This window comes from Numenius arquata, chromosome 1, assembly GCF_964106895.1.
Source record: "Numenius arquata chromosome 1, bNumArq3.hap1.1, whole genome shotgun sequence".
Lineage (NCBI taxonomy): Eukaryota > Metazoa > Chordata > Aves > Charadriiformes > Scolopacidae > Numenius > Numenius arquata.
Genome location: NC_133576.1, coordinates 41909519 through 41922685, shown reverse-complemented (window position 1 = coordinate 41922685; position 13167 = coordinate 41909519).

Below are 13167 nucleotides of genomic sequence, written 5' to 3'. Positions count from 1 at the left end.
GGGTGCAGTCCTTCAGGAACAGACTGCTCCAGCATGGGTCTCCCACGGGGTCACAAGTCCTGCCAGCAAACCTACTCCAGTGTGAGCTCCTCTCTCCACAGGTCCTGCCAGGAGCCTGCTCCAGCGCGGGTTCTCCATGAAGTCACAGCCTCCTTCGGGCAACGACCTGCTCTGGCATGGGGTCCTCCATGGGCTTCAGATGCATATCTGCTCCCCCATTAACCTCCATGGGCTGCAGGGGGACAGCCTGCCTCACCATGGTCTTCACCACGGGCTGCCTGGAGCACCTCCTCCCCTTTCTTCTTCACATACCCTGGTGTTTGCAGAGTTGTTGCAGACAACACTCCTCTCTTCTGGCTGCTGCTGCACAGGGTGTTTTTCTTCCTTCTTAAATATGTTATCACAGAGGTGCTACCACCATCAATGGTCAGTGGCAAATCCATCTTGGAGCCAGCTGGCATTGGCTTTATGTGACATAGGGGAAACTTCTAGCAGCTTCTCACAGAAGCCACCCCTGTAACTCCACTGCTACCAAAACCTTGCCACACAAACCCAACACAAAGCATTTTGCTGAAATTGGATTTAGGCAAAATAGTGGGGCAAGAAGAAGAAGCTGCACAGCTTGTACTTTGCTGTAGCTTCTGTAGAAAAGAATGGAAGCCGTCCTCAAAATATTGCTGACAAACCAGCAATCCTCACTTCTAATAAGCTCAATACGTAGAACACAGGAAAACAAGATAACACACTTTCTAACCAGAATGTAAAATGATTCATAGCAAATACAAAAGATCCCTGGAAAGGGAAAGGAAGGAACACAACTGCAGTCTGCAGATGAAACCTGGCAAAAGTCTTGACCAAAGGGCAGGGCCACTGAAATAAAGAGTTCAAAGCTAAGCAATGCTACTGGCCATTTTTTTACTTTTTATACACAAGTATCATTTCTTCGACATGCACGAAATTACTGTTAACAAATATAGGAAAGCATGAGCAAAATTACTGCTTAAAAATGTTGGCTAGCTAGCCAAATCATCAAAATGAAATCTCTATAATAAGAAGAGACAAGGGAGAGAAGTCATCACTTAAACCCCATTCAGCATTTTTTTCCCCCTTGTGAAATACGTTAAAGTAAAACCAACAAGAGACAGCATTGTTTTTAAACTTATTGAATTCAAAAGAAAGGAGGAAATTGTTCAATTCGCACAAAAAAATGTGCCTTTTCAAGGCCTCATCTTTAGAGCAATTTGCCACCATCTACAAGAAATTGGCTGTATGCTTGTTAGTACCTACAGTACCAAATGTAGAAAGGCTTGTATCCATCGAGAGGCAAATTCAAAATGAATGTGAAGAAAAATCACAGCAAGATCACCTAATATAATAACTAATATATATAAAAGGAGTTAAGCTTCAGCTTAGCCTTATTTCCCAGAGAAGAAACAGCAGAACAGAAAAAGAAAAAGAAAACTACATAGAAATTTTGCTGAAAAATGGCAGAGAAAAATCTGGCTTTATTTCATAAATTTAAATAATTTCCTTTTTCTTTTTTATTGACAGTGTTTGTTGTCTCTGTTTCATCACTGACTGATGTGCTAAAAATCTGCATGGCCATAAAAAATGTGACCTTTCAAAAGTAATTCTAGTTTTGAAAAGAAATAATTTATTTTGGGTCTTTGATTATAAATTATTGAGTAATCTGTGGATTAATACTGATAATTAGAACAAGATCAATATAGTGAAGTGCTTCAGAGAAAAAAAATTCACAAAAGTTAAAATACATCACTTTACAAATCAGAAGGAAATATCCCATTCATATTTTTTTCTCCTCACATTTCCAAAATAATGAAGCATTCTGAGATTAGAACAGAATGGTTTGTTCAGCTGTAGACTTTCTTGAAATAGGTTGAAAAATCCATTTTTGCTCATCTTTGCAGATAATGAACAAATTCACACCATCAAATTAATGTCAGTTTACCCACTGTAACAATGACTGGGAATTAATATTTTTTTAATAAAATACACTGCAGAAGATAGATAATAGTGAAGAAATCTGCCACCAAGCTCACCCTTATGAGTCAGTCATTGCCATGATTCTGATTATGTATAAAATTAAACTATTCCCAATATGAAATGCTGTATGTTTTCACAAAAATGGACTTGTGAAGGGTTTGGACCAAAATGTCAAAGACCCACCTGGAATTTTGGAAGTGTAGGCTCAACTTCCTGTTGCAACTGACTCAGACAGAAATTTTTAATCTTAGATCATCTTTAAAATGGAGTTGCAGAAGCTCAAGCCAGATTTCCTTACTTCCCTGCCAGTTTGCACCCATCAGGTTTCAAATTATCAGTCAATCTGTTGCAATCTCTGAAGAGCTATCCAGGGGAAAAAAAAAAAAAAGTGAGATTAGGTTGAAAAATTCTGAGCAAATTTACCATAAAATTCACAGGGAGATACAAAGACTTCCTTTAGTCACTGATTGAAACTGGAGCTGTGCCTCTAAAGGCTGAAAGGCGATACTCTATCCTGGTCTACCTGGAATGAGTGGATAGCTGTCTAAGAAATGAATGATTAAAAAATCATCATAGCTTACAGCCTGTGAACTGAGGGAGAAAGGGGAAGGGTTACATGAGCACAGGGATGGAAATGCCAGCATGTGCCAGCTGCCGGGTCACATCCGAAACACTGAGGAAGCACCAACTGCTTTTTTTCTGCGTTGCGGCAGAAAAATTGAAAAAAGACCAAAAAAAAAAGGAAAAAAAAATAGTAAAAAATAAAAGGCGGGGGTGGGGGCAAAAGGAAAAAAAAGCGAAGAAAGGAGGGGAAAAGGAGGGCTTGCTCCCACTTCTCCAAATGATGCTCTGAATATCTCACTAACTTAGTATACTTTGGGGTTTGTTGTTTGTTTTTTTTGCTTGGTTTTAGGGGTTTTTTTATCACCTCAGCCTGATAACTGTGTTCTTGATGTTGCTGTTGATAAACACCGGGAGAAGAGAGGCCCGCTTTTCCTAAGGAACAAGCACCTGTTTGATGGTGAATGCTGTGACTTTAGAGTACCTTCTGCAATAATAGATTGAAACTTGCTATCAAGGGTTTTTTCTTCACAATTCAAGCTACTAGTAGCAAATAATCAACACTTTTCTTGGAAGCCCTGGGTAGAGCCCTCAAAACAGAGAACATTTTCCTCTCGGCATGCTGGCCCTTCAGTAATCTGCACTGCAGGCAGCCAGCTGGTAACAAGCCCTTGATGTGTCCTTCCTCTTCATGTTTTCCATGTGGCACAGAATGAACCTCACCTAGGTACAGAAAGGAGAAAGGCAAACATCTTCAAAATTATGTGCCCAAAACTCTTCAGCAATGTTCACTTGACACACAAAACTGCCTAAAATTACTTTTCTGTTGTTTAGCATGGTCATTTTACAAAAACTATGAAAGTTAATTTTTAGTATCAAAATGATAAGTAATTTAAGGGTTAATTGAACCACCAAATGACAGTATTGTAAAGGTCTGCGACAGTATTGTAAAGTTTCCTGTAATTAACATTGCATTTTAAGATCACCAATGGCTAGAATCAGAGTCTGAAAGGCAATTACTACCATCTTTTCTTCCATTTAATCCAGCAAATGGACAAACAGAAATTAAAGCAACATGTTTTAGATAAACATGAATAAAGATTTTGACTTCACTATAGAAGCCACTTTATTCATAGTCACAGATTCCAATTTTTTCAAAGCCTGAAGTCTGCTATATCATTCCCAGTAGAGTAAGAAATAATAATGTAATCAACACTTCAGTTTTATGGAGTCGGTGGAAATATTATTCAGTTAAAAGTCAAACCTTTCCCACACCTCTTCATTTTGAGACATGTTTGTAAACTTTAGAAGTTTTTTACTGATAAGCAAAACATGCAGACAAAGAGCTTTTTACCAAACCACTTTAAGGCACAGTCCCCTTTCTTTTCATTCAAATACCAAACACATTTTGTCTGCGTTTCTGCATAAATGTCAGAAGTTGAATGTTAACACAATTAGGTTAGAAAATTAGGAAATTGTATCTACTCTAAAATACTTACATAAAAGTTTATGAATAAATTAGTAAAACTGCACATGCACAAATCACCTTAGTCAGTACATAGGGAAGAATCAGCAAAAATCTGTGGAAGGTGCAGTTACCTCCTTGCTGTCACAGAAGTGTTTATATCGTTATTGTGTCAGGTAAGAGAAGATACGAGACAGTTATGCAAAAGTAATCATGTGGCTATTAACCTACTTACACATGCTTTTGTCTTTCCCTAGAAACAATTTCGATGCACCTGTGAATGGGTAATGATAAAAGCATATCTATTAAGAAAAAAGAAAATTCAACAACTAACTATATTTTTAAATAAAATATACATGAAACTACTGTTCTAGGAAAACTGTTTACTTAAAAAAAAAAAGGATACAAATAAATAAATTCTTTCCTCTGGAACAATAAACAGCTTTGGACATTGTCTTGATTTGATTTGCCTGTATTTAATCCACTGAGATACCATTGTGTTATTAACAGAAAGGATGGCTATGGGTGAGAGCTCAGAATGAAGATCTGCTTTCCTTAGTTCATAGCCTTGAGTTCAGGCTCCTTTTTTGTATCTTTGGTTTTCCAGAGTATTTCTTACAGAATTCCAGGACCCAGGGGAAAAATTCAAACATCTATTTTGAATGCAATTTTTCACTGGGCTTTGATTCATTGCAGTATTAATTAAACTTGGCATGAGTACGACTGGAGTTGGGTTTTCTTCCCATCCCTATCACAGACCAACCAGTGGCTTTGTGAGCCTGCGTTCACCTGCAAGTAGTATACCTACAAGGCTCCACATTTTGAGAAATGATGGATGTCACAGTAGGTGTGGGTGAACAAGGACCTCGCTGCAGCCTCAGGTCTGGATGCGGGCCACAGCCAGACGCTTTCATTCACCCATGTTCTACCCAACTCAGCCAAAGGCAAGCTACGTTCCTCATCAGTATGTCACATTTTGCTCTTGGTTGATTTGGCAATCATTTTGATGGGAAATTGGCAAAATGTTATCTGAGTAAATGCATAATTTGCCTGCAAACTCTCATTTATCTGGCTTGCAAGTGCTAGCGGCATGCACACCTTAAACATGGACTGCAGAGCTCCAGAGGTCTCCAAGGGTCTGTTCCTGCGGGTGCCTTGCTGGGACTTGAACTAGCCAGTTCAAAGCTGGTGCAACACATGTAGGCATACATCAGTCACTGCTTTTATGGCACTACAGGAATAGGCACCAACATTAGCCTGAAAAGAGAGGATACTCAGTCACAGAAATTCTCTGTCACGAATCTACGTGTGGCCAAAACTGATGAGGCTTGTGTGTTGCGCTTCCAGGTCACCCTTCTCCTATAAACATAGCTCTTCATCATTAGCCATAGGGGTGTCATACCTTTTCGCACAAACATTGATAATTTGCTGAAAGAAAAGTGGTAGAAAAGGTAGAAAAAGTGTATCATTCTCTGTCTAACACTTAAATAACCTTCGAGGAGATGAAATAGGTCTTTTGGTTTGTGCTTATTCCATTATCCAGCATTACAAACTCCACTGTTTAAGAAGGTAAAAAATTACAACATTATCCTAACAAGCATAATATTTAAAATGCTAAGATACTTTTCAATAGGTCATGAGCTCCTAAATTGATAAGATGGTTATGAAAGATCAACCTTCAAGCTGTCCTAGTAAGAGCTTCACTATTGTTACTAGGATACTTGAAATTTAATAATGCTGCTTTAGGTTATAGGACAATATCAAGGAATCACGGAATTGTCAGAGTTGGAAGGGACCTCTAGAGATCATCTAGTCCAACTCCCCTGCTAAAGCAGGATTGCCTAGAGCACATTACTCAGGACTGCATCAAGGCAGGTCTTGAAAATCTCCAGAGAAGGGGACTCCACGACCTCCCTGGGCAGCCTGTTCCAGGGCTCTGTCACCCTCACCATAAAGAAGTTTTGCCTTGTATTTAAATGGAACTTCCTATGTTCCAGCTTGTGCCCGTTGCCCCTCGTCCTATCACTGGAAACCACTGAAAAGAGTCCAGGTCCATCATCCTTCAACCCACCCTTTAGGTAATTGTAAACATAGATAAGGTCTCCCCTCAGCCTTCTCTCCTCCAGGCTAAAGAGCCCCAGCTCTTTGAGCCTTTCCTCATAAAGGAGATGCTCCAATCCCTTAATCATCTTAGTTGCCCTACATTAGACTCTCTCTAGTAGTTCCCTGTCTCTCTTGAACTGGGGAGCCCAGAACTGGATGCAGAGTAGAGGGGGAGAATGACCTCCCTGCCACATTATTCCCTATGCAGCCCAGGATCCCATTGGCCCTCTTGGCAACAAGGGCACATTGCTGGCTCATGGAAAGTTTGCTATCCACCAGGACTCCCAGATCCTTCTCCTCAGTAGTGCTTTCCAGAAGATCCATCCCTAATCTATATTGGTGCCTGGGGTTCTTCCTCCCCAGGTGCAGGACCCTACATTTGCCCTTGTTGAACCATGAAGGATGGTTCCATCCAATAGGATTGAGATATTTTCTAAAGCCCATACATCTGTGGAGTTCTGCTTTGATTTATAAGGGAAAAACAGCTAATAAACTGTAAATACAAAATTGTAAATAACAAGTTTTGGCAGATAATGATCTGGGTCTCTGAGACATTTTGAAACTGCTTTTTAACAGTTTCAGTTTCATGTGCCACTTTCTCACATTATATCAAAGTATATTTTCCTTTATACTTTCTCTAAATATTACTACACTAGATGATTATCATGTAACATACTATAATCAGATTTCAAATGAACAGATATTTCTTTAAAAGTGCTTTATACTTAAGCAAATTTTAATTTACCAGAACTGTTTTCTCTGTGAGAACCCAGCTTTCCATTCCATACCCTGTCCCCTACCTCAGCAGTCATTTTGCTATACTAAACCCTGACCACCCACTGCACCACGTCCCAAGGCAAATCTCTGCTTCTCATTGCTCAAGTTTTTTAGAATTTGTTTCTTCTGAAAAGCCCATAAGAATTAACTCTAACCAAACCTTTTTTGATCATCATTTGGAGAGTGGAACAAACTGAATCAAGTTAAAGCCACTTAAATTTTGAATAAGTGCCATAAACTGATTCAGTGCAATCAAATTAAACCACTTCAAATTATAACATTAGCTAATTTAGATTAACTTCCTAAGTAGACAAGTCTCAGCTACAAAGCTAGAGACAACAGATAAATATGAAGAGAAAAGGAAGCAATGCAGCATTATGGTTAAGTTTGGTACGGCTTCGATATCAGTGAACACGTAGACTAACCAGTGTTAAGGATTTTGCAAATGTCACAAAAAAATAGAAGCTACAAAGAGGAAAATTAAAAGCTATACATAAAACTATTGTGTTACTATATATGGAGAGCTATTCTCAAATGCAAAAGAGGAACACGAGGAAGATGAGAAGGCTTTTGATAATTTACCCTTAAATTTATAATATAGGCATTTGCATTTAAATATAAGTTTAATTTAAAATTTTGGGCCATATATCTGAGTTTTAGCAAAGTTGATCCAAGGGACAGACAAGGCAGGACTGGAGCAGGGACGTTACAGAGTCTTCCACACAGATGGCTGCTGATTTTTTGTCAAATGACAGGATGGGACAGAAATGGGGATGGACAGGGAAAAGAGAGGGGTTTCAAGGACAGAGTCCCAGTAATCTTCCACGGAAAGTCCTGGAGGGGTTGAGGTGTACCTTTTAGAAATGCTGAAGAAGCACTTCTAGAGATAGCAGGAGACACCTCAGAAGCAAGCCAGCAGGTGGGATAATTCAGGGCAAGGGTGGTTTGGTGTTTCAAAGGCCACAACATGCCTCCAATGCAAAGGCTGGAGGCATATGGAGCACCTCTCCGAGATATGCTTGCAGAGCAACCTCCCCACATCCCAGCAAGGGTGCTTCTGCCTGAGGGCGAGAGTGGGATGAGGGACAGCACAGAAAGAGAAAGATGCCAATGAATACAAACAGCACACTCAGAGAGTCTGGAGATGAACAGAAGGAGGAAGATGGGCAAGAGCAATCATGCTGTGATAAAATGTAAAAACAAAAAAGCGATGAGGAAGAAAAAGGGCAAGACGGAATAAAATTGTGTCTGAGAGACCAGAGACAGGACCCCTTTCAGGTGCAAGGGAAGGAAGAGAACAAAAGCAAAAGTCCTTGTGCGTTTCCATAAGCTGTTTCTTCTGTTCCCCAAAGTTCTAGCCATTTTGCACCTTTTTGCAAACACTTGGTTCAAATTTCCTTTCCATATGACAGGGGAGCGGACTTCAAACTACTTGATACCATTGTATCCCCTCTAAACTGAATATTCAGATTGAATTATTGGATTCAAACTATTTTTTTTTATAAAAATGATGAAAACTAGATAAGAATTTAAGCAAATTCAATATACCCAAATGAATGGAGGAGCAAAAAAGCCCAATCCTGGGAATATGAATCATTAAAATGCATAACCACTCCCACACCTGACTTCTAATATACATTTTTTTCTTAAGTTGGTAAATAACTGAAAATCAATTTAAATTATTTTACTTTGTTATGGAAACAAAGAACAGGAGAAACATCATTCATGATTCAGTCCCTGCTGGTACAGAAGAACTGAGTATACTCAGATGGAGCTTTATACTGCGTCAATAGATTATTACTCCCTTCATGCCAAATTTTACATCACGTTAGATGACTTCTGTAAAAGAACCAAGGATAGCAAAGAAATTAGCTAACTCTTCAAAGGAAATTATGTTACACAAACCCAAGAAAACAGTTGCTGCTATACAAACTAACCACAGCCCTACGCCCTCCAAACAACACGCACATTTTATTAGTGTAACATGCAGCAATAACACTGTTTTGTGTTTTGCTAAAATGCACTGGAAGAAGAGCAAGAAGGTCACATTTTCATCAACATTTTCATTTCAATTCTGTGATTATTTTTTAATAAGAATTGAAGGTATTGCAATACCAATTTAGGAAATTTTGTCTTTAAGCACAGGAATGGAGCTGTGCGCTTAAGGTCACGGGTGTGCACAAATACCTTTCCCAAATTAGAGTCTATGAACATTATAAGAGCTACTCAGCACATTGCGGGATCATCTCAAAACCATTTGGTTTTGTAAATGACACATCACTGAATTCCATTTAACACGGTGGACTGCAAAGCTGTTATATTTACTCCTCACTGAACAATAATAACCAAGGCATGCAAGTTACCAGTCTAATTCCAGAGACACACTCAACCTGCTGCCTGCGTGTAGCTCTTTGCTGTCCAAGAGATCAGCGAGGGAAGCCACATCTCCCTCCAAGGGAGGGATGCTCTTATGCAATGACCAGTAGCCATCGGCGGAGTTGGCTGAAGTTTTTCTAGGCAAATTTGCTTCTTTTGGAACTGAAAAAAAAATAAAACCTTGCTGGCTTGGTAAGACTCTCCTGGTTCTCAATGAACAGAAGCAAACACAATGAGTATGCAAGTGAAATAATCCATGTCATAGTTGGATTTTTTTATTTTGCCTTGGTCTTGTCGTGATCCATGAAAATTGATGCTTTCCTTTAAATTTCTTAAGACTCGGGTTGCTTGGAAGCTGAAGATCCAAGGGACATGCAGGAAGACCTTTATGCCATTTGGTACTCTATGCCAAATGTTCATGTTGTTGCTGGTTAACAATTTGCCATAATGGCATTATGTATTTTTATGTTAATACTGAAATGGAGAAAAATATTTTATTTTGGTAAATGTTTCTCCTATAACCTGCAAATCTGGTCAAAGCTGCTCAAATACATGCAAACAGATTTCTTTAACTTTCACTGTGAAGAAAAGAGGGAGCTATTAGCCATGCAGCTATTCCTTGTACGTCATGGAAAAAAAACCCTGTTATCACTCAAGCCAGTCGGCATGGTAACTTTTCCACTGAGCCTGCATTATTTTCACTATTTTTTTCCCCTCTATATTCTTTTCCAAACTCAATGACTGGAAAAAAAATGATTCCTGCCCATTGAAAATTATAATTGCATCAGAAGAGTAGATGGATTTCATAGGTTTCATTTCTTTGCTTTTTTTTTTTTTGGGGGGGGGGGGGGAAACAGGGGGGGCACTGGCTAGCTTAAATTCTTTACTTTCTTTGAGCTTTATCCACTCCACTTTCTTCCTGTCACGTTCCACTCTTGACTGATGTGTACAAATGTTTCTGCTTTCCATGCTGTATCAAATGCAAGCTTGCTGCAGTCATCTGATACAGCAGTTCAGCTATTTCTGTAAGGTTTTTTCTCTGGCATGGATTTTGGTTAGCTCCAGAAATCTAACTTGCTTATGGACCTCCAATGCACCAGCTCTAGAAACTTGCATTTTATATTCCATTACTCCACCGACATGACTGAGAAACATCCCCTGCAAACATATCTTACTATTTTTACAAATCCTTCTAATAGCATTACGTTCTCAGATTTCTTCCACCGACGGCTGTGGGATTTTTTCAATGTCTCATTATTATTAATAGCCGTTCATCCTTCATATCTCTTACCTCAAATTCACTTTCAGTTATTTCTGTGTTGATAGTTGCAGCCTCTGCACTTTATCTAATCTCCCATCTTCCCTTTCTTGAATTACATTCTCCTGAAGTATCATAGACTGAGTTAGCACTTTTTGTCTTTCTGCCACAGAAATACAGCACAAATTCCACCTTCACTACTTTGTAGCTAACGGCTTTTTAAATTCCTTAATGAATGTCAAAACATTTATTTTTCCAAAGTTGAGGAATTCAGGCTTGTAGGGTTTTTTTGCTCATAGTATACCCAGACAAAGTCCAGAACTGCTGGACTCAAGGGTAATTCCACTGGTTTCCCTGTTTCTTCAGCTGAGTATTCTAAGCTTTTGCTTTGTCTCTTACTTGAGATTAGTCACAAACTATAAAGTGTTTTTCCAACGTTTCCAGAGTGAATTAAGAGATACCCATTCAGGAGAAGGATAAAATTTTGCCTTATTTGCTACACCAGGTTGTGCCCATAAGAGAAATTATTCAAAATTCATGAAGAAATCATAGCCAAAAAGATGCAAGACTGAAACAATCTTTGTTAAAAAGCTCCATTATTGCAGATTTTTGCAGGGTGTGTAACTCAGAGACAGAAGAAATGAAGTACCTTGTCTAAAGCTACACAAAATCTGGCACAGAGCTGGGTATAGAGCTTAGTTTTCAAGAATAATCTTAGTACCTTAACCTTCATCCCCCACACACAAAGAATAACCAGGGGTCAACGTTGCTTCGGTGCCGATGGGAAGGGGGCTGCACACACATCAATTTACTCTCCCCTCTCGTGCCTGGAGGCAGGTACCACTCCAGCCAGTGTTACCTCCTCTTCAAACCCATCTTTAAGAAACATACTCTCCTTCTAAATTAATACTTGAGGGGAAATTGCTTTGAATGCATGAGAAAGGTACTAGATTAAAAAAAAAAATAGGCCTGTTCAATAAATGCATCTTTGGTGTACCATACCAAAATAGATTTTATTAAAAATTTCCCTTAAAATATCTTAAAATGAAGTTAAAAAAAAAAAAAAAGGAATCAAATGCTGAGGCACTTGTTTTAATTGGCTTTAACTTCTGCAGTCTCAATGCAAAGTATGAGGCCCATTATAATTTGGATGGCTGGTGCTTCTAAACATAGTGTCAGAATTCAGTGAATGAAGAGAGGGGTGACAGCCCAGCACACACGCTGCCAAGCGAAACAGTTACTCCAGCCGCGCTGCAAAAATCAAACACACACACAGAGCAGTAGCTATAATTAGACATGAGCAAACGATGTCAGATGTGTTAGGAACCCACTTTAATTCAAATATTTCTTAAGGTTTTTCAAGTACACCCTTCTACTGAGTTGGACTGAAATATGTTTTTGATAATGATGAAGAGTTACCTGGTCAGGGTTTTCTTTCTAAATGAGAGGAAAATCAAGTCAGTAGAAATGTGCATGCTTAGATCTACTTTTTCCTGGTTCTCCTATTACCCTCCTAAATCCTTCTCTCTCTCATTTGGATTTTAAAACATGCCTTCTTGAACTCACAGCTGTGTGAGTTTGGCCAACATTCAGAAAAAGGGACAAGGAGCTTTTTATGTAATACAGCTGAAGCCGAATGTGGATTTAGTGATGAAGGAGAAGGTTGCAGGACAGCCAGGCTTTGAAAAGCCCTTACATGGTCATAGAAAACATCTTCAGTATCTTGTCCCCAACTACAGCAAGCACCCAAGTTTCAAAGAGAGTAGCTACAGTAGAAAGCAGCATGGGCAGCTCGTTGTACCAAGAAGTAGCAAGGAAGATTTCTCATAACTTTCAATAATCAGACCTGGCTAATGCCTCTAAGGTTGAGGGTTCATTTTCCTCGTCAGTATCTGTTATTCATTTTGATTAATCATTATCCATACGCTACCTAATTCTTTCTTTTCAGTTCTTGATTCCAATGAAAGTTATGGAAATGAGCTGCATTGGCTTAGCAAGGCAAACAATAGAAAAGCTTTGACTTCGTCACTTTCAAATTCAATTGAATTTCAATTTTGCAAGAAAAAATAATTTCACGATACTTTTTCACACAAATAAAAAAGTGAGTAGAAAGTTCCACTGCGCCATACCGGGCTTTACTTTTAATTCTTCTACATGCTTTTTGCCCCTTCTCATTAAATAAACAGCCTGAGTCTTTTCAGTCTCCGTCCATGAGAGCTTTTCCATTCCCTTCATCCTTTCTTCTCACTCCTCTCCAAGTCCTTCTCCCTGGACCTTTCCGCTGAGCTGCAGATATCCAACTGCAGGCCACGTGCCGTTCAGTGAATTCCCCAGCTTGCCGAGGTGCCTCTCAGGTTTCTCACAGCTTTCATGAACTTTGCCCAAGTTTACCACCCCGTGTCATTTACAGGATTTGCCATTGTGTTCCTCATCCTCGTTCCAAACGTCTAGTAAGGATACAGGTCCTAATCCAGGACCTTTTGCTTGTCACTTCAAATATTATTATTGGTTTCATTTGCATTGCAGTAACTTCTACGCTTTAAAACAGAGTCCTGCTGTCTCTCCCAGCTCTCAGGCTCCCATGGAGTGCCTCTTGAAGAGCAGAAACCATTTATGGAGGTGG